This window comes from Dermochelys coriacea, chromosome 13 (genome assembly GCF_009764565.3).
Source record: "Dermochelys coriacea isolate rDerCor1 chromosome 13, rDerCor1.pri.v4, whole genome shotgun sequence".
NCBI classification, from domain to species: Eukaryota; Metazoa; Chordata; order Testudines; family Dermochelyidae; genus Dermochelys; species Dermochelys coriacea.
The window spans coordinates 14,624,050-14,647,744 of record NC_050080.1 but is presented as its reverse complement, the minus strand read 5'-3'; the positions used below and the strand labels follow the sequence as shown (position 1 = coordinate 14,647,744).

General features: G+C 38.3%; 1 long non-coding RNA gene across 1 annotated transcript; it reads left to right on the top strand.

The window, feature by feature from the left end:
• Positions 1–866: 866 nt before the first annotated feature.
• LOC122456554 lies at positions 867–5,070 on the top strand. Its single transcript, XR_006275485.1, has 3 exons — positions 867–1,893; positions 2,686–2,736; positions 4,339–5,070. It is a non-coding gene; the product is annotated as an uncharacterized LOC122456554 (long non-coding RNA).
• Positions 5,071–23,695: the final 18,625 nt, after the last annotated feature.

The window sequence follows — 23,695 nt, the reverse complement described above, 5'->3', positions numbered from 1 at the left end:
TTCTAGTCTAATGCACAGGGAGGACTGATAGGACAATCTTTGTAGTGTCAAGCTATTTGTTGATATATAGGCTCACAAAATTCAGTTTAGTCACAAACTACAAAAACGGCAGCAAACCCAGAAGAGAACAGAGAAATAAAATAAAGTTGCTTTCCCTCCCTCAACCTTCCACTTCCCATCCCATACAAATCATTTTTAAATTTATTTAAAAAAAAATGCATTGCAACACTTTTTAAAACTTTTGGTAAAGATTTGGGTGTGTGTATCAAAGGGAAAACACTGTCCGAGAGACACTTGACATCAGAGCTTCTTGAGCAACAGGAAGCCTTTACCCAAACTTAAGTCTGTCATAGCTTAATTAAATTATCCACTCTGTACCTCAGAGTAGGAAACCTGCCTGATCACTCTTTTGGATGGGAACTCCCTTACTTTAGATTCATATGTAGGCAGCTGTACCATTTTGTGGCTGATAAAGTGGAATGGATTTAGGACAGCAGTTCTCAAACTGGGGCTTGGGACCCCTCAGGGGGTCGCAAAGTTATTAGGTGGGGATCGCAAACTGTCAGCCTCTACCCCAAACCCTGCTTTGTCTCCAGCATATATAATGGTGTTAAATATTTTAAAAAGTATTTTTAATTTATAAGGGGGGTCACACTCAGAGGCTTGCTATGTGAAAGGGGTCACCAGTACAAAAGTTTGATAAATACTGACTTAGGAGACTTGAGCTTAGCTGAGTTGCCACGGACTTTCTGTATGACATTGGACATGTCTTGTTAGTGTTGCCAATTCTTACAACGTTATTGTGAGTCTCGCACAATTTGGTGGTTTTCCTAAAGCCCCTGCTCTTGGAGGCAAGTGATGAGAATCTCAGCTTTCATTTTTTAAAAAGTGTATTGTTTTTAGCTCTCATGGTTGTGGAGAAAAGCTTGAAGACATGATTCGTATGTAATTTAAAGGCTCAAACATCAGAAAGCAAATAAAAAATAAGACATGTATTTTTTAAAAACATCATGATTTTGGGGGCCTGATTCATGTTTTTGATCATTTGGGGTTGGCAAGACAGCTCTTCATCTCTGTGCACCAGTTTCCCATTGGTAAAATTGGATAATAATACTTCCCTACCTCCCAGAAGTGTTGAAATTCACTAATGTTTGTGAGGTGCTCAGATAGATACTATAATGATTGGGACCCTATAAATACATAGACTCTTGTGATGAAGGCTTTTGCAATGTTTTGTGTACTTGTCTTTTGACCTCTCTCTTATACAAATTGCTTTTTTATTTCAGCAAGGAGTAAAAGAAAAGGCAATCATGTGTCAGCTGACTTCTATGTTTTTGCCTCACACAGTCCTATGTTTACAGGAAATGCCTGCTACAGAGACAGTTTTGTAGCAAGAGGTGGTGTCAGATTTGACTAACATGCTCACATGATTAGGTTTACTAAGTGAAGACCCAGATGACACATTGATGAGAGACTTGCAAGCAATCAGGCCTTTGCAACATCAATTAATCCAAAAAGCGATTTTATGCTGTACCTCTTTACTGATCGGTAACTATGCATGAGGTTACACGTCCCCTCCCCCACCAAGAATGTGCCTCCCTGCTGCATTAGTAACTATCTCTTCAACGCATATTCAGTTACCAGTCTCCCTCTATAATCAGCCCCAGCTTTTTTTTTTTTTTTTTGCATTCTAGTAGACTAAAAGGACTGCAGTCTTTTAAAATGCACTTTGTAGGTATTTTAATACTTGTCCAGAATGTGTAGGTTCAATTACATTGTGTAGTGAATTTAACATGAATCATCTTATTTTTATCATGCAAAATAAACGGTAGTGTTTCTTTCAGTGATATACACATGCTATGAATGAAAATGCATAATTTCAAGTATAGGCAGGTATGTTTATAATACCTTTATTATATAATTGAAGCTTTACATTTGTCTTTGATTTTTTTTCTGATTAAGCATGAATTTTATTTAACAGATTGAAATATTAATTGTCCTCTAACTTCCTTGTTTATGTATCACAATGTATATGACGTATGATATAGCAAATGCAAGCAGAGCTTTGATAAACATGTTTACTTTGAGACATTTACAAGCTATCATACTTTTTAAAATATTTGCTATCCTAGCAAACTCAAGCTTTTGACCACCCACCTATCCCCCAAAGCTTTTTTTCTGCGATGGCAGCACTCCACTGTGTCTGCATATGTTCTGTTTTCTGCTGAGTTGTGTTTTTAAACTGTAAGATATTTGGGGTCAAGAGTCTGTTATTTATTCACCACAGAGTACCTGTGCAATTAATACAAATAAATTGGTAAAATGTAAATTATGCAAAAAAGTCTGCCTGAGGAAATATGCTAAATGGAGATTATAAAACCACAGCTATTTCCCAGAATGCATTCAGCTATCAGTACCTGAGACACTGATAACTTTTGTTATTGGTCAGGTTCCGACTTTTCTTTCCTAGTATCACATGGCCTTTACTCTGGATATCAAGAGTCAGATCTGGGAACAGACTATTAATCCCAGCTCTTCCTTTTTGTCTGATTAGTTTGGGGTTCACGATACCCTTGCTGTTAGTTTATAAAATCCTTTATTTTGTCTATAGAAAAGCAAGAACATAAACATGTTTATGATTACATACCTCCATTTCTTTTAAAAATTCTTTCTTTTAATATTAAGGCCTGATTCCTGAAAACACGTGTAACTATGGGACTACTCACATGCGTAAAGGTAAGCACATGTATAAGTAGTTATGGGATCAGGGCCTAGCACGTTACTGGTTTCAGGGGCCTGTACATTGAAGTTCTTTATTTGTCTGCAGAACAGAGAAAGCACAGTGCAGATTTCTTCATGACATCCCACCAATATATGTGTAATATTCATAACAAAAGTAGAAGTGAAGAAGTCCATACCAAAATTCCTGATCTGAACAAACATGAATAATGGGGAAGTTTGCATCTGGATCCACATCTGAATTTTGCAGCTCATATCATTCTCTAAGTGAAATATAAAACTACTTAAAATCAGTTCTTTTTTTCCTCTCTTATTATGTACTGGAAAATGGATTTGTTTCCACCAAAAAACCTGTTGAGTTAAACTTTTTTTAAACTGGATTCCTTTTGGGGCACTGATGGCTTACACTGCAAATGTGAAAATTTGCTTTGTTTGCATGCTTTGATGTTAAAAAGAGATTTTTTTTTTTGGTCAAAATTTCATCGACATCTACAAGAATATGTACAACATAAAAGAAGAAATTATGGAAATATTCACACAAAATTTCACAAAACTCCTGAGTTCTGGAGGAACCACCTCTGAAAATGAAAAAGTGCTGTAGTTATATTTCATGGTACGTTCAAAGGCTGAAAGTGCCCAAGAAAAAAAAAAAGAAAAGCAAAGCAACAATTACTGCTAATTGTGATTGTATTTTTGTGATATGGGTGAGATCTTTAGGAACTGGACCAAGGACACCAATTCAAACAAGCAACGAATATATATCTACTTTAAAATAGTGCATCCGATGAAGTGAGCTGTAGCTCATGAAAGCTTATGCTCAAATACATTTGTAAGTCTCTAAGGTGCCACAAGTCCTCCTTTTCTTTTTAAGATTATGTGTGCATATTAATTTAGAGTTAAGAAAGTATTCATTTTGTAAAGATTCGTAGGTATAAGATTACACAAGGCTATATGACAGGTTTCAGAGTAGCAGCCGTGTTAGTCTGTATTCGCAAAAAGAAAAGGAGTACTTGTTGCACCTTAGAGACAGATCGGATGCGAGCTTATTTTCCACTGAATGCATCCGATGATGTGAGCTGTAGCTCACGAAAGCTTATGCTCAAATAAATTTGTTAGTCTCTAAGGTGCCACAAGTACTCCTTTTCTTTTTACAGGGCTACATGAGATGCAATCCTTAGAGTCAGACGCAATATGGTGAGGTTTTTAGTCTTACTCTAGAAAAATATTTACCTTAGAAGCTGCCCTCTTGCTCAATTGAAGTGCCACTGCAGTATTTATTGATAGGATTCTAGGTCAAAGAGGATGGGATGCAAGAGACACTTTTACAAAAAAAACAAAATAATAATAACTTTCACAATATAAAAAAATTAATCATCTGTCTTTCATAAACTAGAAGTACCTATCGTGTGTTAATTTGTAAACTGCTCTGAGATCCTACAGAATGAAAGATACTATATAAATGTAAGATGGTATTGATCAGTCCTGAAGAGGCATGATAATTCTCATACGCCTTCAACATTCTTTCTCCCCATAGTCTCATAGCAGAAAGAATTCTCTGAGCTCTATCTTTTATTATTATTATTATTTTTCTTCATACAGCCGCTGCTGTCCCTTCATCAGCACTTCTGTCTCAGATCTCCAATGCAGCAAAAATCCTGGTGCTTCTGAACATTTTGAATGCCTTGCAGTTGGTATGATAAAAATGTGCATTTGAAAGGATATAAAGAGATGAGTGACTGTTTAAAATGGGGTATTAGCATGACAGTTGACAAAGGCATGGTATATTGTTGGATCCCACTGGCTTCTAATGCTCATTAATGAGAACAAGTATTCTTTGATCAGAGTCAGAGATAGTTGCCTCAAATATTCTTCACATAGACATTGGATGTATTTCACATTTTGAAAAGATTGTATATATGTTCATATACCTTAGGCACACATCCCTTTGCTTCAGAACATTATTGGTTGTTTTCTTTGGTGATTGACTAGTGACCTGAACCTTGTCCTGTACTTTTGTTGTGTTTATTTGATTTTTTTCCCCCTTCCCTGTAGTTGCAGGAATAATGCTCTGGCATGCATGTGCAATGCTGTACAGCCAGAGATCTCCAATAAAGAGTCTGAGTAGTGCTGAGCATCGGCAATGCCATTTAAATCAAGTTACTTTGCTCTGAACACCCTTACTGCTCCTGGAAGCTCTCAGCAACTTGAAAGATTAGGTTTCAGAGTAGCAGCCGTGTTAGTCTGTATTCGCAAAAAGAAAAGGAGTACTGGTGGCACCTTAGAGACTAACAAATTTATTAGAGCATAAGCTTTCGTGAGCTACAGCGATGAAGTGAGCTGTAGCTCACGAAAGCTTATGCTCTAATAAATTTGTTAGTCTCTAAGGTGCCACCAGTAGTCCTTTTCTCTTTGAAAGATTAGGTTCTACATGCAGTCTCTTGGCCGAAATTGCAGATTTTAGCCATAATCCCTGACAAAATCTCACAGACATGGGCTCAAATCTCCCAAACAAATGCACAGATTTGAGGCAAAATCTGCACAGATGTTGTTAATGGTCCCAGATGATTTCTATTACCCCATATCATATGCAGATACTTTATGAGAGAAAGATAGCACAGGAAAAACTTGCCAAATTACAGTAAGTGTAGCATAATACTAGTTCCTCTTTACACAATAGCTATGTCTTCGCTAGTATTTGTCTTCAAACTTCTCACTGTTACACTGCCACTGGCAGAAGACTACCAGTGGTGTCAACAATAGGAACTCTAGTATAGACAAACAGTAGGAGCAATAGTGTAGATTGACTGCTGGCATTAAAACTCTAGAGGCCACCAGAAACTTGTCTACACTTATCTGTTTCCACTATTGCTATCAGCAGCGGCGTCAGCATGAGACCAAGGCTGGGAAATTTGAAGAGAAGTGTTAGTGTAAACATGGTTGCAGTGGTGCCAGCAAGAAACAGTTTAGATATATGCATTGACCAGATTTTCAGCTGTTGCAAATCAGTGCAGTGCCATTGACTTTCGTGGAGCTACACTAATTTATAGCAGCTGTGAATCTAACTCCAGGTTCTAGCATGCTTAGAGATATTTTTTTTTCTTGTGAACATAAACCTGTGTCTGTTGTTGGGAGCTCCAGTCCTGCAATGTTGGGCGGAATCCCATTGCATGGAGGCTTACTGGAGTCAGTGGGGCTATGCCCCACTGCAGAGATCCTCCAAGGGGAAGTTTATTCCGGGACTGAGGCTTAGCATGATTCAACAAGAGTGGTCTCCACTCAGGTAAATAATGCTTCAGGATTGGGCCCTTAGGGATTTTCTGCAAATCTGGTAAGTATATTGAATAGGACAACATTCTGCCCTCAGCCTACTCACGTTAGGCTGTTATTCAGAACAATCCATGGGCAGAATTTGCCTTCTTTTAGCCTTTTCTGTTAAATGAACATATTTTAAATGGACACCCATGTCAAATATTATCTCAGATTCAGGTTTTTCCTAAGATAGGTTTTCTCCAAAACTTCCCAACATTAGAAATATTTCCATGATTAAAAAAAAAAAACAACAAAAAAAAACCGGAAGAAAAGAAGAAAATTTTTCAGAGAAGACCTTGAGGTGTTATACTAATATATGAGAGCCAGAAAGTTGAATGTTATACTAGGGATTATATATTTTTGACTATATATGAAGATGAAGGTGACACATTTTCCTGTCTAACTGGTGATAAATGAAAATAAATAAGTAAACAGCATGTACAGTGAGTGAGGTAATATATTGTATTGAACCAACTTCTGAAGAGCTTGTCTGAAGTGCTCTGTGTAAGCTTGAAAGCTTGTCTCTCTCACTAACAGAAATTGGTAAAATAAAATATATGACTTCACCCACCTTGTCTCTTTAATATCCGAGGAACAACACTGCATACAGAATATATAGAGAAAAATAAATTTAAAATGAAACCTATTTCAGTTTATTCATCTAAAATATTATTAGTCATAGCTTACATAGGGATTTTAAATGTTTCTAAATGTTTTTTTTTTTAGCCTACAAGTGTTCCTTTGAGGTTTTGACATCAAATTTATCCCTCCAATATCACAGTCAATCCTAACTGGATCATGTTATATTCATAAGAGGTCTAATCAGGTGTCTGATGAACATTCTTATGGTTAACAATTCAAGAGTAACACAGCATGTTACAAATTTCACAGCTCCGTGTGTTGTCTGAGTTAGAGTCCAAGATTGCAGAACACTGCTTTCTTCTTTCTCACTTTGCTTCCATCCTCTGGAACAAAGCCACTTCATGTTGAGCTGCACCCAGTGCCACCTATTCCCTCCAAATTGGATGGGATTCTGTGCGCTCCTCACAGCTTTCTATATTGATGTTGAATGATTTCATATCATTTTTACATGCAGTAGTACTGCCATAAAGTAGTAGTAGTACTGTCCGCTTTCTAGAGCCATTCCAAATCTCACTCTACAAAATATTCTTGGGGATACAGTTTCCTCCCATTCGCCTGACATGAGTGAGCCATCGCAACCTCCTCTTCTTGATAGTGGTTTCTAAGTGTGTCAATCTTGTGCGCTCCAGCACTCTGTGTTTGATATTTTGTTGTCTCACTTTATTTTCAGAATCTTAGGCAGCTATTTCATGTAGAAGCTTCTCAGTCTGCTGATGTGGCAATGATATGTAGTCATGGTTTTTGAACCATAAAGCAGAGATGACCGCACACGTCTCATAGATTCACATCTTCACCTTTGTCTATAATTTGCTGTTACTCTATGCAGGGTTCTGTAATAGCCTGAAATTCTTAGCTGCTTTTCCGATTCTATTAGTCAGTTCAGTCTTAAGCTTAAGATTCCTGCTGATCATATAAACCAAGTAGCAAAAGCTGTCAACAATGCCAAGAGATTTACCTTCCAGAGTGACATCAGGCACTGATTTTTCCACTCCTTGGTATATGATCGTAGTCTTCTTGAAACTAATTGTTAACCTGAAGCTTTTGCATGATGCAGAAAATCTACCCAAGAGATTTTGCAGGGAAGATTCACTATGGGCAATTAAGGCCACGTCATCCACAAACAGGAAATCTCTCAAAACCAGCTCTTTCCCCTTGGTTTTCGCTCTAAACCTTGCAATATTGAACAAGCCTCCATCTAGTCTGGTTCGAAGATGTCACTGCTGTCCTTAAATGCATGAAGAAGCAGGAATGAAAGGTAGATGTCAAAGAGCCCGGGAGCTAAGACACATCCCTTTTTCACCCCATTGTTAATCTCAAAGGCATTTGGTTCTATATTTCTATACACTACAGTTGTCCTCATACCTTGATGTAAGGAACAAATGATGTTCAACAGTTGTGGGGGATAACCCCATTTCTTCAGAACAATAAAAAGGCCCTCTCTGTTGACCATGTTGAAGGCCTTTGTCAGATCGAAGAAGGCATGTACAGTGGCATTGATTTTTCTCTACACTTCTCTTGCAGTTGCTTAACTGAAAATATCACATAAATGGTGGAGTGTCCTGAGAGAAAACTGCATTGACTTTCAGGACAGAAATAGTTATAATGTAAAAGTCAGTCAGTATTCACACAGTTCTTGTGGCTGTGACTGTCTCTAGGAACGGAAGTCATTTATAAAAAATATCCAATTCAAAGGCACCAAAGTTGTATTATATATAATACCTGGAAAGAACTTGTGCATGCATACTTACAGGAGAAAAAAATTAAAAAGTATTGTGTGTCTACTGTGTAATGCAACAGCTATTGGTATTATTGGAAAGCAGATCAGGCCCATCGTTCTGCTAATATCAGACTTTAGTGCTGACAATGTCCTTGACTAACAGATGCAACTATATCTTTATCAAGGGCTTCTAGTGACATTATAAGCCATGAGAGTGAAAAAATGCTTCCTGCTTCAGACTTCCTGCTTCTTCTGCAGGAGGAGCACAGCAAAGTTTGTCACAGGCATTATATCATTTTCAGACTGTATGTAAATTTAAACCCTTTGAAGCTGCACCACAGAAGCCTAGAAAAGCTGGTAAATTGATAATACATAGAAACATTTAATAGTGTTATGTACGTACATTTACCTAACAGCGCTGGCAAATATTGAGACTTGACAGTAAATGTGACTGTTTTATTAAGTGTGAGAAACAAAGTAATATGTTCAAAAGTGGGAGATACCAAAACTCACACATTGGACATGCAAGGCCAGACTTTCAAGCAAAGTTGTGAATGCAATTGAGTATGCCAGATGTATATGTACTACTTTGTGCATGCAACTGTCAGAGTTGTGCATGGAAACCAGGTAATTGTGCATGGAAACCAGGTAATTGTGCATGGAAATAGCTAATTGGGTATATTTGCATGCACCATTACCTGTTTTGTACTTATGGTAACAATGCAATCAAATCAGTGTGCAGCCAAACAACTAACTATGAAAATGTGGTCCCTTCTCTCCTTTATTTTGTGCCTGCACCATCTCCAAAACGTTCTAAGGTTCTATATCCTGCTATTAACTCCTATACGGAACTTCCCTTTGAAGTAAGGAGATCATATAATTTTCAGACCCCTTTTGCAATGCCAGTTTTCCGTGACCCCATTCTCTTTTCATGCTGCTCTTAAGGAGCACAGCTTCTCTGCAGTCCTCCTCTGTCCACTCCTACCCTTACTCCCAGTTCTGTTGCTTTTGGAGTTTTTATAGACTTCCTTTCCACACCCTCAGTGCCTCCAGTTTGCTACTATTTGGGCCTTTTTGCACCTATGTAAGGGGAAGAGAGGAAGCACACGCTGTTTCTCTCTGGTTGTGTATTGAGGGTAATTTCTGATCATGAGCTACAGTAAATACATTTTATTTGTATGTATGAGTGTGTGTGTATACAGAATATGGGATACATGAGCATTTAATGATTGTCAATAACCATTTTATGGTAGTCTCAATTCCCATAGCCCCAACAAAATACTGGCAATAAAGAACTGCCATGTGCAGTTCTCCAGCTGTCACCAGTAAGCTCCTTATCTCCCCTCCAGAGTACAGCCTTCCCTTGGTTTGTTTGTTTTTTTGCTTTAGAAAGAAAACTACAATTTGTTAAAATTAAAAACAAAGAGAGAGAGAGAGAGAGAGAGAGAGAGAGAGAGAGAGAGAGAAGGGAAAAAAAAAACTTAGTAAGGAAAGTCACTAATCCCATCTGTCCTGCAGACATGTGCTCCTTTCAACACAGCAAAAATGCAAAGGTTCACAGCGAGTGGCACTGGCTGAATTGCTCTGAGAAAATGAGGTTAAACCACATGCTACATAGTGAAGGAATTGCTTCAGTAAATATGTTTTTTATTGAATATAATAATAATAAATGGCTATGTAAAATCCATGTTAATGCACTAGTTTTAAGATCAGTGGTGGGCAACCTGCGGCCCATCAGGGTAATTTGCTGGCGGGCTGCCGGTTTGTTTACATTTGCACAGCCGCCCACAGATCCTAGTTCGCCATTCCTGGCCAATGGGAGCTGTAGGAAGCGGTGGCCAGCATGTCCCTGCGGCCCACGCTGCTTCCAGCAGCTCCCATTGGCTGGGAACAGTGAACCACAGCCAATGGGAGCTGCGGGCACCTGTGCAAATGCAAACAAACTGTCTGGCGGCCTGCCAGGGGATTACTCTGATGGCCCACATGTGGTCCATGGGCCACAGGTTGCCCACCACTGCTCAAGATACACCTACCCCAGATAGCTATCACTTAGTTTCATAAATACTTTCCTTGAATAAAATGCTTATAAGCAAGGAAAACTTCTCTGAACTGACCTAGCCTTTGTTGATTTGGAAATCTTTCAAAGGACTAAACAGACTTTTGTGTGTGTGCGCATATCTAAATAAGATTTGAACAGTAGGACAATAGTGACAAGTACACTGGATCAATATTCTAGACTTATGTGTTGTTAATAATTAATTATTATTATTATTATTATTATCTGCTAGGAGCCATAGTCATGACCCTGGACCTCATTGTGGTGGGCACTGTACACACACAGACAAAAAGAGTGTTGGATTTAAGAACAGGCCGAAAAGTAAGCAAGTTTTGTGGGGCCTTTTAGCTTTATGCAGGAGTGGCCCATTTATAGAGCCACAATTCAATTTTTGTGGGATAAACCTTAACTAAGATACCACACCATTTAATTAAAATTCATGGACAACTTTAACAACAGTAGAAGTACTTGTGCCTAGAGCTGAAAGAGCTTTACAAAAGGTAGGTAAGTATCTCTATCCCTGTTTTAGAGATGAGGAATCTAAGGTCTGGAGAGATGTGTGGCTTGACAAAGGTCTCTCATCAAATCAGTGGCAGAGCCAGTAAACCGAGCATAGAAACCCATTGAAGCGCACTGCATAATTCTTGCACATTTATAACCTTCTAAGGAACCCAAGCTTCATGTCAGTTAAGCCACAGGAAGAATCGAGTTTGGAGCAGCAGCACAGTGGGATCATGCCTATATAAGGAAGCAAGTACTAAATAGTTTGGGGTCAGGGAGATATGCATCGTTTACCCAGACAATATAGTGTATCTTTTCTGCACTTCTGTGTGCAGGTATCTTCTTTTTAAGGGGCAGGGTAATATGACTCCAATTAAACTGAACTTCCAGGGAGTGGCATTACCAGGGGCCAGATATGTTAGAGGCACAGAATCTCGCTGGTTTTCTGCTGAGCCCCTATGATCCACACAGATCCATTGGTTCTGTTGGCTTTGGGGGAGGGTCCCATGGCCTTGGAGCAAACCCCATAATCCCCAAGCAATAATCAGGCTGCAGGGGAACCTAGTACAGATTTCCTTCCCAGGAATGTCACCAACCCTGAGTTTCACTGCCTCTGCTTGACTGCTCTAGGCTTGCACAGAACAGGAGATGATTCAGCTCATTACTCTTTTTAATCCTGAAAAATGTTCCCTGTATACCCAGGAAATGCAGACTCAGCCATTTCTTACCTGAGTGAAGGTACAGGGTATAATCAATAATTTGGCCCACTGCTCTGGCAATAGCAAAAGAATTCAATTTTAAAAATAGGGTACAAAACAAGATAATATTTTAGATGGAAAATTGAGGAGGATTTAACCCACTAGGGAATTTCTCTCTTTTTGGAAGGAAAATCCATTAAAAAATGTCACCTCTCCACATTAAAAATAAAGCACTTAGATTCTTCATTTAGTTTGCAGAGATCAGCAATTTAAAAGACAAATAATCTGAACAATATTATTTTTAAATAAATCTGACCTGCTAAAAGGACAGTGGGTTGACCTGAATAGACATATTTATAATAGTTCAACAACAGAGCCAAATCCTGTTCACGTGGCTTAGGAAATTAGTCCTAGTCAAGTGGATGGATTTGGCCATTACTCATTTAATATGATACAGAATAATAAAAATCAGACGCATAATGGTGCTGCAAAACCAGAAAATCACTGAAACAACATATCTGTTGACCTGCTTCACCCAAGACTATGTGAAAATTGTTTTAGTTTGATTGAAATCCTAGAAACTCAAGTGACAATTTAGAATTGCCTCAGTGCAGGTTTATTTTAAATAACACATTTTTCCAATAGACAAACTGTAAACACCACAGAAGCATTTACAAAAAAACAAACAAAAAAAAATCCACCAACCCCCCCCCCCGTCAAATGTCTCCACAAACTGAAAAAATTCAGATCTAGTTCACTTGTAGTGTTTTCCTTTCCTTTATCTTTTAATTTGGTTAATCATCTCAGAGAAACAAACACATGCACATTTAATTAGATTTGCAAATCAAAGGTGACAGTTGTTTAGTAACCTGTATTATTTCTCCATTAGTAGTAAGCTAGAAAAATACAGGAAAATTTATTTATTGACTGTTTCTGTTTTGCAAGGACAGCCAATGTTATATTGATCTAGCTATCAAAAATCCTGAAGCAGGGGCAATAACATTCAAGTGTCAGTGTCTCCACATAATCACTATTCTTTACTCTCTCTGCCCCTGTGTGATATCCTGCATCTCTCACAGAATATGCAAATACACCAATCTCTCAGCCCTTACCTACACCCTTCTCTTGCTATCAGGAAGGAAATTCATTGTTATAGATTAAAGAGAGAAGAAAGAAGAGACCTTCCTTTTTACTTGACATCTAGGTTGCTTCTTTCAGGAACAGTGATAATTAGTCACTGTTGTTGCATCTTTCATTATATTTTGAATAATATTTCCCCCTCCCACACACACACATCTATGAATCTTTCTTTGTACAACTGGATAACCTGGTCCTCATACCCATGCTCATGTGAGTAATATTATTGAAGGCAGTGGGATTGACTCTTGATGTCCTTATACCCCAATTCTGCAAAGACTTATGTACATGCTTAACTGTAAGTACTCGTGTAGTCCCTTTTGACTTCCTATGCTTATGCATATGTGGATGTCTTTGCAGGATCGAGTTCTTAACTTTCACTGAGGCAAACTGGACCTCAGGATTTGGTCCATTGGGATAATTCACTGGACAGTTACTCCTATGAATGAGGGTAGCAGGTTTGGGACCCTTCTTCTGTATTCAGTTAACTGTTTTGTAGTTATGAGCAGCAGTGGAAAGGAAATGGTCTTCCTGAGGTAATGATGTTCCCAGACCTCAAGGCAAAGACCTTGGGGGAGGAAGGAGAAAATAACTGGTGGAAATTAAAAGTTACTTTGTGAAATTTAAAATACCAACCCTCAATGCCATGATGAAAACAATAAAATCTGGGATGCTGATTCACCTAAATTTCACCTAACAAAATCAGTCTTGAAAGTAACACTGGACAGTTTGTGGCTGTAATGATCGGGATCTAAGAGACTGAAATGAGCATGGAATATTGTTATACTCTTGATGTTTCCTGTGTTCTAATGTGCATTTTTGTCTAAATATTAATTACTTCCAGACCTCCTGATGAGCCAGATACTTAACTCCTATTGAAACCATTGGGAGCCAAGGACACTGAGCACCTTGCAGGAAGCAGTTGGTACTGAGTAGGATCAGGTTCCTTTCTTTGTAAACTAACAGATAACTAAGAGTAAGGAGCCAAATTTTCATAATTGCATTGCATGGTATACATGCAAATAGCTAATTACATATATTTGTATAATGCAATAACCTCAGCACACAAGCAGTTTAGGAAAGCAATTAAGCACATGGTTAAGCTCATCCCCGTTAAGGCAAGCACCTAAGCACATGTTCAGTTTTAAGTATAATAATAGTTTTGATTGGCAGATCTCAAAATGCTTTACAAAAGAGGTCAGTATCATTATCTCCAGTTTTTCAGATGGGGAAACTGAGGCAGAGAGAGAGAGAAGTTTGCTTAAGGTCATCTAGCAGACTAGTGGCAGAGCCAGGAATAGAACTCTTGTTTGCTAAGCCCTAATCCAATGCATGAGCTTATAGTTAACCACACTTAACACATAAGAGCGGTCCTGAACAATCACAGCAACTGCAGGTACATATTCTACACGTATGTTTTTGTGTGTACAACTGCATTTATGCAGTCATGGAAACACAGGTATGTATTTCTTCTCTTTTTAAGTCCTAAATTGTGTGTGCTCTACAGTTTGGTAGTTGTTTCTGGAACAATGGTCTCATTTTCTGAACATTCTATTAGTGAGATACTTTCATCGCCGTAAAGAAGGGTGGACATTTAAAAAATCTCAGATGTGCATTCTTAGTTTTATCATAACATTTACTATAATGTTTTCTTCCCATGACGATTGTTTCAGATTAATATACAAATACAAAAAGAGAATAAACATGAGTATGTTCTTGTACATTGACAATTAATAAGAATAAAGGAAAATAAAACATTACAAACCACTGCTCATACTAGTTATGTAAATACAGATAGATAATATTTTGTATTTCCTAGTGAATATGTCCCAAGCTTTGTTGCTGGAGAGAGGAATCTTTTTTCTTAAAGCTGGTGTGAATATAGCCACGTGATCCATCACCACAGGCATCAGAAGGAAATGATTCACAATACTGTAACTGAAACTGCTCTAACAGCTGATTTCAAACAGCAGGCAGGTTTCACAGTAGCAGCCGTGTTAGTCTGTATTCGCAAAAAGAAAAGGAGTACTTGTGGCACCTTAGAGACTAACAAATTTATTTGAGCATAAGCTTTCGTGAGCTACAGCTCACTTCATCGGATGCATTTGGTGGAAAACAGCAGGCAAGGGGACTAATTAGCAACTTTACCTGCACAAAGACTTTTACAATGCATGGGGCACCTCCCATGTTGTTATTCCAACTGTGAATTTTCTTCTTCTTTGACTCATTATTATTCATGGAACTATACTCTGCACCGGGAAGTATGAGGTATAGTTTAAAATGTAGATACATTTGATAGTGATGAAAGATGTCGAATGATAATTCTTAATTCATTAAGGCCAGGATTCAGAGCACAATGACTTCAATGGGACTTGAGCATATGCTTAAAGTTAAGCATGTACTTAAGTCCTGTTCTGAGTAGGGCTGCTTTTGGCCTCAGGGTCTTCCATTGACTTCCATGAGTTTAGTATCACATGCTGTGTTCTTAATCTTTGTAAAACACTTTGAGATACTTGGACTGAATTAATACATTCATAGATATTAAAGCCAAAAGGGACATTAGATCATCTAGTCTGATCTCCTGTATAGCATAGGCCTTAAATTTCACTTAGATACCCTTGTATTGAGCCCAATAACTAAAGCACTGTATATGTTTATTATTATTATTAAACTTTAAAAACAAATTAATATATTCCTAGCAAAGCTTTTCTATATACTGATTACAAGTGATAGAAAGGAAGTCTGCGTATTTTTTTTTAGAAAACAAAGTTTCACTGTAGCCATATGACAAATTTTATTAATAACGTTTTGCCTTACCCTGATGATAGTTGTATGGCTGCAATTGAATGAACTAAAATGGAGATTTTATAGAGTCTTGCAAGTTTTTTGTCCTCATTTACCATATGGAAGACGCTAATTGTCACAGATATTCTAAATGGAGTCAGTGTTGCCAAATGTCAACGAATTTGCCAAAAGTTATAAATTTAAAGTGTTTTCCAACCAAGTGTTTACATGTGTTTAAAACAAATATTTGATCATTAACTAGGCCCAGTCAGGGTTCTTCCCCTCCCCCCAGTTCATTTTAGAAATTATTTACAAGTGCCAGTTCTTGGGAGAAATATATTAGTATAATTTAATTCAAAGAATCCCCTAAAATTTGGCATTAGCATAGAATTAATTTTTACCTTTATTCTTGTTTTCCAAATGATTCTAATCAACTGATCAGAAGCAATTGGTGAGATATGCTCAGAAAAGTAGTATAAAAAGTCATAAATGTGTGTGTCACTTAATGAAACCAGTTTGATATTACTAGAAATAAACATGGGAAAGTCTCCAGCACATTCTCAAATCTCACTAGGAACTCTTCATTGGGCATAAATGATTTGATGTACATTTTTTGCTTACCATATTTTATTTGTGTTTCACTAAAAATATGGGGTCCAACTGAGTCATCACTTACCATATGCACACAGAGCTCCAGTTAACTGAGATCCATGGGTGCATCTGTGATCAAATCTGTGATCATATTTGTTATCTGTATTACAAAATCCTCTTTTTTTTAATCCTATATCTCTGCCATCTGTAGTGATATTCTCCAAAACTGCTAAATGTTGATGACTTTTTTGTTAAAAGGACTTTTTTTGTATTTATTATAACCAGCTTTATAGCTGCTGAGAGATAGCATTAATTTTCCATGAACATTTTTGCTAAAAATTCATCCCTTTTGTTTATCAAAATGTTGACAAAAATTTCACTGAAAAAATAAAAATTCTAAAAATTTCAAGCAGCTGTAGTTGTTACTAACTTTAACTCAACCATGATGAAACACAGTACATACTGTGATTTGAGTTAAAATGTGTGTTAACCTTAACTGTGTATGTCACAACTTTGTTAGCATTGGTTTCATTGTGTGCTTGTAATTAATGTAATATATATGGAGGGCCCAGCATCAAGAAGCAAAGTTGCTGTCATTCCCAGATTTAAGATCTGTTAGGCAAACCCTTACTCAGGTAAGTAATCCTGCATGAAACACTGGACTAGTGGAATTGGTATTCACTGTGTTTTTACCTTGGGATAGCTCATGTGCATTAATTTCCCCAAAATTAAAAACAGGGTTTTTAGCAGCGAAGGCAATCCTTTAGTGTAAGTGAGATTCAGACCCATTGAGACTGTTCACCTACCAGAATAATGAAATATCTAAGTAAGTATTGTAGGATAACGCTTGTACAGAAAGTAATTGAAAGAGAAAACATGAATCTCCCAGAAAGGAAACTAGAAAGAAAACCAGCCAATAGAAAAGCTGTAACCACTACATCAAGTGTGAAATATAGGAAGCTGGTAGTATGGCTTGAACCACATTGAAAATATGAACTGCCTGCCAGCAGCCCAGATGGAGATTGGTAATGGGCTAAAAATAAAATAGGTCACTTACAAAAAAAAAAAAGCGACCAAAACTTTTCTTAGTTACTATAAAATGGTAACAGAAGCAGATTTTTGGAAAGAAAATGGTGCAAGTGTCTTTTGATGTAAAAAATGTAATTATAACCTCCTGCAGTGCTGTCAGAATCTGCCCACTTCACGTCTTCATTTCCTCCCACCATGAAGTTAATCTCATTTCCACCTCAGGTTGCTTTCACACCTTGCGGATTTAAAACAGCAGTTGTAGTACCTTCTACAACTACGGTATTCCATCAAGAAGAGACACCTTCAAACTCTTTATCCAACCCATCTAGCACACTTCTTCCTGGCAACTCCTTCATTTTACTTCCAGCCACATTTAACACTTACAGCTCCAGATGGCACCATATGACGATAGATAAGATTAGATTAGATTAGATATAAATAACACTTTTCATTCCAAAGCAACCCATAATTCTTTACTGACTAAGTTTGGTCCATATCCTGGTCACTTTTTACTCAATCAACTCTCTGAGTCAGGATTAAGTAGAAATTTTAAAGAGTCTGCAGGTGCATTACAAATACAGAGATGATTTTATTTACTACTGAAATGCAGATATTTCTGGAACGGAATTCAGCATCTGTTTAACAGTAGATAGAAACAAATTTAAAAATTTTATTAAAGCTAACGTTAAAAAAATTATATAGTACATAGGTTGAGAAAAGAGTCTCTGTACATCTGCATATAGTGCTTAGATTATCCACAAATATAAAGTTTGTTTTTAAAAGACATATGATACATAGAGTACATAATCAGGATTGCTACAAAACAATGTAGAACAAAACTGCAGGGAGACTTTTACGGAAGTGCAATGTAATTGGTCAGTTGAAACATTCTTGCTCTTGACTGTGTTAGTGGTTTTCACTTTTGAGAGTCCTCTTGTCCAAAATACATTTAGTTTATGGCTCAAATGAACATACAGGATGACCACAGGAAAACACAAGAGAACATGCCACAGAAACCACAGAAGTACAATATTGCACGTCAGTAAGTATCTGCAGAGGTGCAAAGGGATAATGAAAAGAGAATAATTTCAAAACAAATGGGATGGACCAAAGGGATGTTGATCCATTTGTGCTTCTTAGTTAAAGTATTTGTCAGCGTCATCCTCGTCCCCTATTTCTAACCTTTGATTAAATAGACAATAAATCCTAGTAACATATAAAAATAATACTTGTATTACTGAAGTACCATTAAGAAATTAATAGGATTTAAGCATGTACTTAACATTAACCATGTACTCAGGTGCTTTGTTGAACAAGAACAAACATAAGCACATGGCTTTAGAGATTTCCTGAATCAGGGCCAAAGAGTTTTATGAAGGTGGGTATGGATTATTATTACCACTTTCCCCATGAAGAAACTGAGACACATCTGATGTAAGTGACTTGCCCAAGATCAGAAAATCAATCAGCGGCAAAACTGAAAATAAAATGCCAGTCTTCTGACTCCCAGTCAGATGTCTATAATAGGCTATATGCATTCCAGCTAGTTAGTCTCCTGAACGCTAAGTGCACCCATAATGTATCTGTGTATTTTGCTAAAAATCACTCCTATAAATGGGAGGGCAAACTTTGAAAATGGGTGTCTTCATCACAAGGTTTACTGTGCTAGTAATAGCACCTCCCACCCAAGGAGCTCAATGCACTTTTCAAGGGTTCATTAATTAAACCTCACAATACTCCTAGTAAATAAATATTAATATCTCAGTTTTAAAGATGAAGGAACTAAGATACGGAGAGGTGAACTGATTTATCAAGATACAGAGGAAGCTAGTGTCTGAGCTGGGATTAGAATGTAGAGTGCCCAATACACAGTCACATGCTTCTTCTGTATTTTTTCCATGTTTTAACAAAAAACAAACCTAAACCACTTTACCTCTACCATAACCCCTTAGCTCCAAGGATTCATGCTGTGTTGTTTAAGGGCTACGTTATCATCTCTCCAGATGAGCAAGTTTAATAGATAGGGCACTCATTATACAACAAATCCACAACTATTCTATACAACCTGTGGCACCTTAGAGACTAACAAATTTATTTGAGCATAAGCTAAAACCCATGAAAGCTTATGCTCAGATCAATTTGTTAGTCTCTAAGGTGCCACAATACTCCTTGTTCTTTTTGCTGATACAGACTAACACGGCTACCACTCTGAAATCTATACAACCTGATACATGTCTTCTACAGTGAACTCCCTGAACTTTTACATTTCAGAAAGGTGTACTTTTTAAAAAAAATTTTAAAAGCATAGGATCACAAGATAGCACAACAGGAAAAATGCTCCTCACAGTGTTGCCAACTCTTGCAATATTATTGTGTGACAATATTTACTGTTTTTTTAAAGCACCAGCTCCTGGAGGCATGTGCTCTGTCTGCTTTCATTTAAAAAATAATTAAGTTTTTTCCCTCAGGGTTGCAGAGAAAAGCTTGAAAATATGAACTGAGTATACCCTCGAGGCTCAGAAATCACAAGGCAAATAAAAATGATCCACAATCTCATGATTTTTAAACCATTTTCATGAATTTTAAGCACTTAAGGTTGGCAATATTGTCCTATTTTTGTTGTACACATACAAAAGTATGTAATATTTAAAAAAAACTTTCCACTTATATTGTGACAGTTATAGAATCAACTGGTGTTAATTCTTTTCTTCCATTCCAACTGGAAAGGTGGACATGTATTTGAAACTCTTCCCCCTGCTCCCACCCCCAGAATAAATATTGGGTTGAGCTAAACAATAGCTAGAGTCCTTTTCTCATTCTTAGCAGCCACATGACTGCAGGCTGCTTGTGCTTGGGGTATTGAGGTGTTATACAATCTCTTTTTGTACGCAGAATATAATTATCCACTGAAAAACTGAATGCAACAAAATAGCTTAGATAGAAGAATTTGCATTGCATCCTTTTTTATCTAAGTAAACCTAAACAAGAATATCGCTTAGTTTGTTGACACTTCATCTTTGTATATACAGTATATACAGTTTATTCTGGTAAACAATATTCTCTCTTTCTGTATCCTTGGGTTTATATTTGTATCATCTATAGATCTATTTGTATAAGTTGTGCTTTTGATTTTCTTTTTGTCCTCTGTAATATGCTGTAGTGACCTCAAAGCTAGTGGAAAGAATCTAAAATCTTTGCAGTTGCCATAATCACAACAATTTTATATTTCCTAGAGGAGAATGAATGATATTGCATATATATGTAATCAATTATTATTATTTTATTTAATTGGAAGTTTGATATAGAGATATAGGGCCTGATTCAGAGACTTTGAAAGTCGGTGGAAAGATTCCAGTTGACTTCAATGAGCTTTGGATCAAATCCAAATTATGCAGTGAGCTCACATATAGCAAAACCTCACTTACAGGGCTGAATCCAGAGAACCATTTCCCAGCCTAAATAGGAGGGTATGCATGATGTAGAGAAGAAGGAATCCATTCCTTATGGCTGCAAACACTCAAAGCAGCTGCACAGCTATACCAAATGACTTAAGCAATCTTCTGGGCACTTATGCAAATCTCGCAGGAGAGAGCACTAGAGGACCTGCACAGAGAAGGGTATTCTGGACACACTACTGCCCTGTCCATGTCCTGCCCACTGAGCTGGATCTGCATTCCTCATGCGGTTTGCAACCCCTACATTTTCCCCTCCCCACACTCAGCCACTCCTTGCTACAGCAGAATGGCACTACTGCAGCCAAGGACCCTCCACAGCTGCACTACATCAGAGTGAAATGAAATGAAAGACTTTTCCCATACACAACTCAGCATCATGATCAGTGGAACCAAAGTCAGAGGGCCAGTGCTTGCTGTGGGACTGTTATTGATGGGACACTAGTAGAACAGAGAATATGGGGAGTTTAGGCTGGAAGCAACTGAACTACATGGACTTCAGTGCACAGGGTTTAATGAAGTTTTGCTTGTTTAATTTAAACTGCATTTGGCTTCATACTGTGTGAATGAAACATGGTGGCAGTGTCAGAGGTGTCAGTTCTCTGCAGTGCAGCAGTTGGCAGCATGAGCTGTGGAACTCAATCTGAAGCCCTGAATTTTGCAGACACAAACCAGCCCAGTGACAGACCTGGTGGAAGGAAGAATTCAAGCTGTACACAGACCTGGTCATGCAGGAGGATAACAGCAGGAAAGTAAAATTGTTATTTTACTGTATTGAGGAATGAGACAGACAGATCTGCACTGCTCTGAAGCTCACCACTACCTCAAGCCTCACAACAGTTCTAGGAGCTGTGGGGAACTATTGCTACCCAAAGCAGAACAAAACTGTAGAGCAACACACTAGAGACCAATCTGAAGGGAGAATGTGACATTTCCCTGGTGTTATCTGGATCGGTGATCTGCTAGGTCACTCCAATCTTCGACTCTGGGAGCCAGCCTTATCCTGCTCCACTGTGAGAGCCTCCACTCTCTCAGGCTGTTCATGCACAGCCTCTAGCATGTAAGCTACTCCCAGCAACGTGAGTGAGCACTTTTGGCCAGCCGCTCCTTGGATTGTGCAACTGAATGACACTAGCAAATATCTCTGGACCCAGACACAACCTTAGGAATCTCCATCTTGAAGTGTTCAGTTATGCCTCAAAGAAATTGATATGTACCAGGCTTGTTATCCCCAGTCTCGGACACGCATCAAACCAAACGCACTGCTTCAGGTAGAATAAACAAACAAATTTATTAACTACAAAAGATAGATTTTAAGTGATTATAAATCAAAGCACAAGAAGTCAGATTTAGTCAAATGAAATAAAAGCAAAACGCATTCTAAGCTGATCTTAACACTTTCAGTGTCCTTACAAACTTAGATGTTTCTCACCACAGGCTGGCTGGTTGTCCTTTAGCCAGGCTCTTCCCTTTGATCAGCGCTTCAGTCACTTGGTGGTGGTGTCTGTAGATGGAGGTGGAAGAAAGAGAGATCATGGCAAATGTCTCTCCCTTTTATCATGTTTTTTCTTCCCTCTTGGCTCTGCCCCCTCCCCTTCAGAGTCAGGTGAGCATTACCTCATCATAGTCCCAAACTGACCAAGGGAAGGGGGGGTGACTCACTTGATAATCCAACAGATCCTTTGTTGCTGCCTAGGCTAGTGTCCTTTGTTCCTGTGAGGCTGGGCTGGGTTTGTTCCATACATGCCCTGATGAGGTGTGAACTGCCCCTCTGCTTTTGGAGAGTTTTGCCTGGGCCTCTGTTCCTGGAGAGTTTTGCCTGGGCTTTTTTTAAGCCATGAGGACACAATTTCAGCCTCATAACTATATACATGAAATTACAACCTACAACATTACTATAACAACAATGCTCAGTGCATCATGAGCCTTCCGAAGACACTTGACATGACAAACTTTGCACTGGATACCCCATAATCATATTATAAGGATGAACATGGGGCTGCAGGGTGTTCCTCCAAGGTTCAGAGCATCACAGAGAGGATAAAAGAAAAGGAGTACTTGTGGCACCTTAGCGACTAACAAATTTATTTGAGCATAAGCTTTCGTGAGCTACAGCTCACTTCAAGAGGATAGACTCCGATGTTACGGCTGTACTGTCTGCTACATGCAATTTTGAGAGCTTGACCAGACTACCCGATTTGGGACAGGATAGTCAGCTACACCTAGGAACACCACCTGCAGGAGTGCCTTCCTGGAGCAGCCAATCTCACATTAGAAAGGTGCTTAGACATGGGACATGCAGCAGATGCCTCAACAGAAAGTATAAAAGTCCAAGAAGGCAGAACGCCGCCCAGAGGTACGTTCAGTGAGATAACAGCTAGGGAGAGCAGATGGTCAGGATTGCATGCACATAGTGAGATGCATTTACTATGGGAGACAGGCTGAGCAGGCAAAGAATCGTGCCCTGCACTAGTACAGCATTACAAGGAATGTGACAAGATGAGCCATTTTAGCAGTGTGTGCAAGAGCAGAGTCATGTCCCAGAAAGCTTCAGTTATACTCATACAAGAGGGTCAGGCCACATAAGACAGTAGTGGTGACATTTTCACTCTCTCCTTGAGTCTGAGGACATATGCGGTTCAGGCTGTTGGGACAGCTAAGCAATAAGGGACAACACCAATCTTTATGTATACAACAATGTTAATAGGGAAATGCCCTGTGCTATTTCAGCAGGTGGGGGGGAGGCTCTTGCAGTGTGATTCTTTGGACTTCAACACACCCATTACAAAGTGCAGGCACAATCTAAAACTGTACAATCAGATCATAATGCAGCCCATGGGAAAATGTAACTGCATGGTAACTAACCTAAAAATTTTAAAAGATGCTATAGCTGAAGTTTTTGGTCATGGATGATAAGCACCACCAACCTCTTGGGAGATCAGCCATACAAGCCTTGGATCTGATCAGAGTAAAGTGTCAGAATTTTAGAGCTGCCATACAAGAAGCAAAATGGAGTGTCCCATGGACAATGGGGACAACT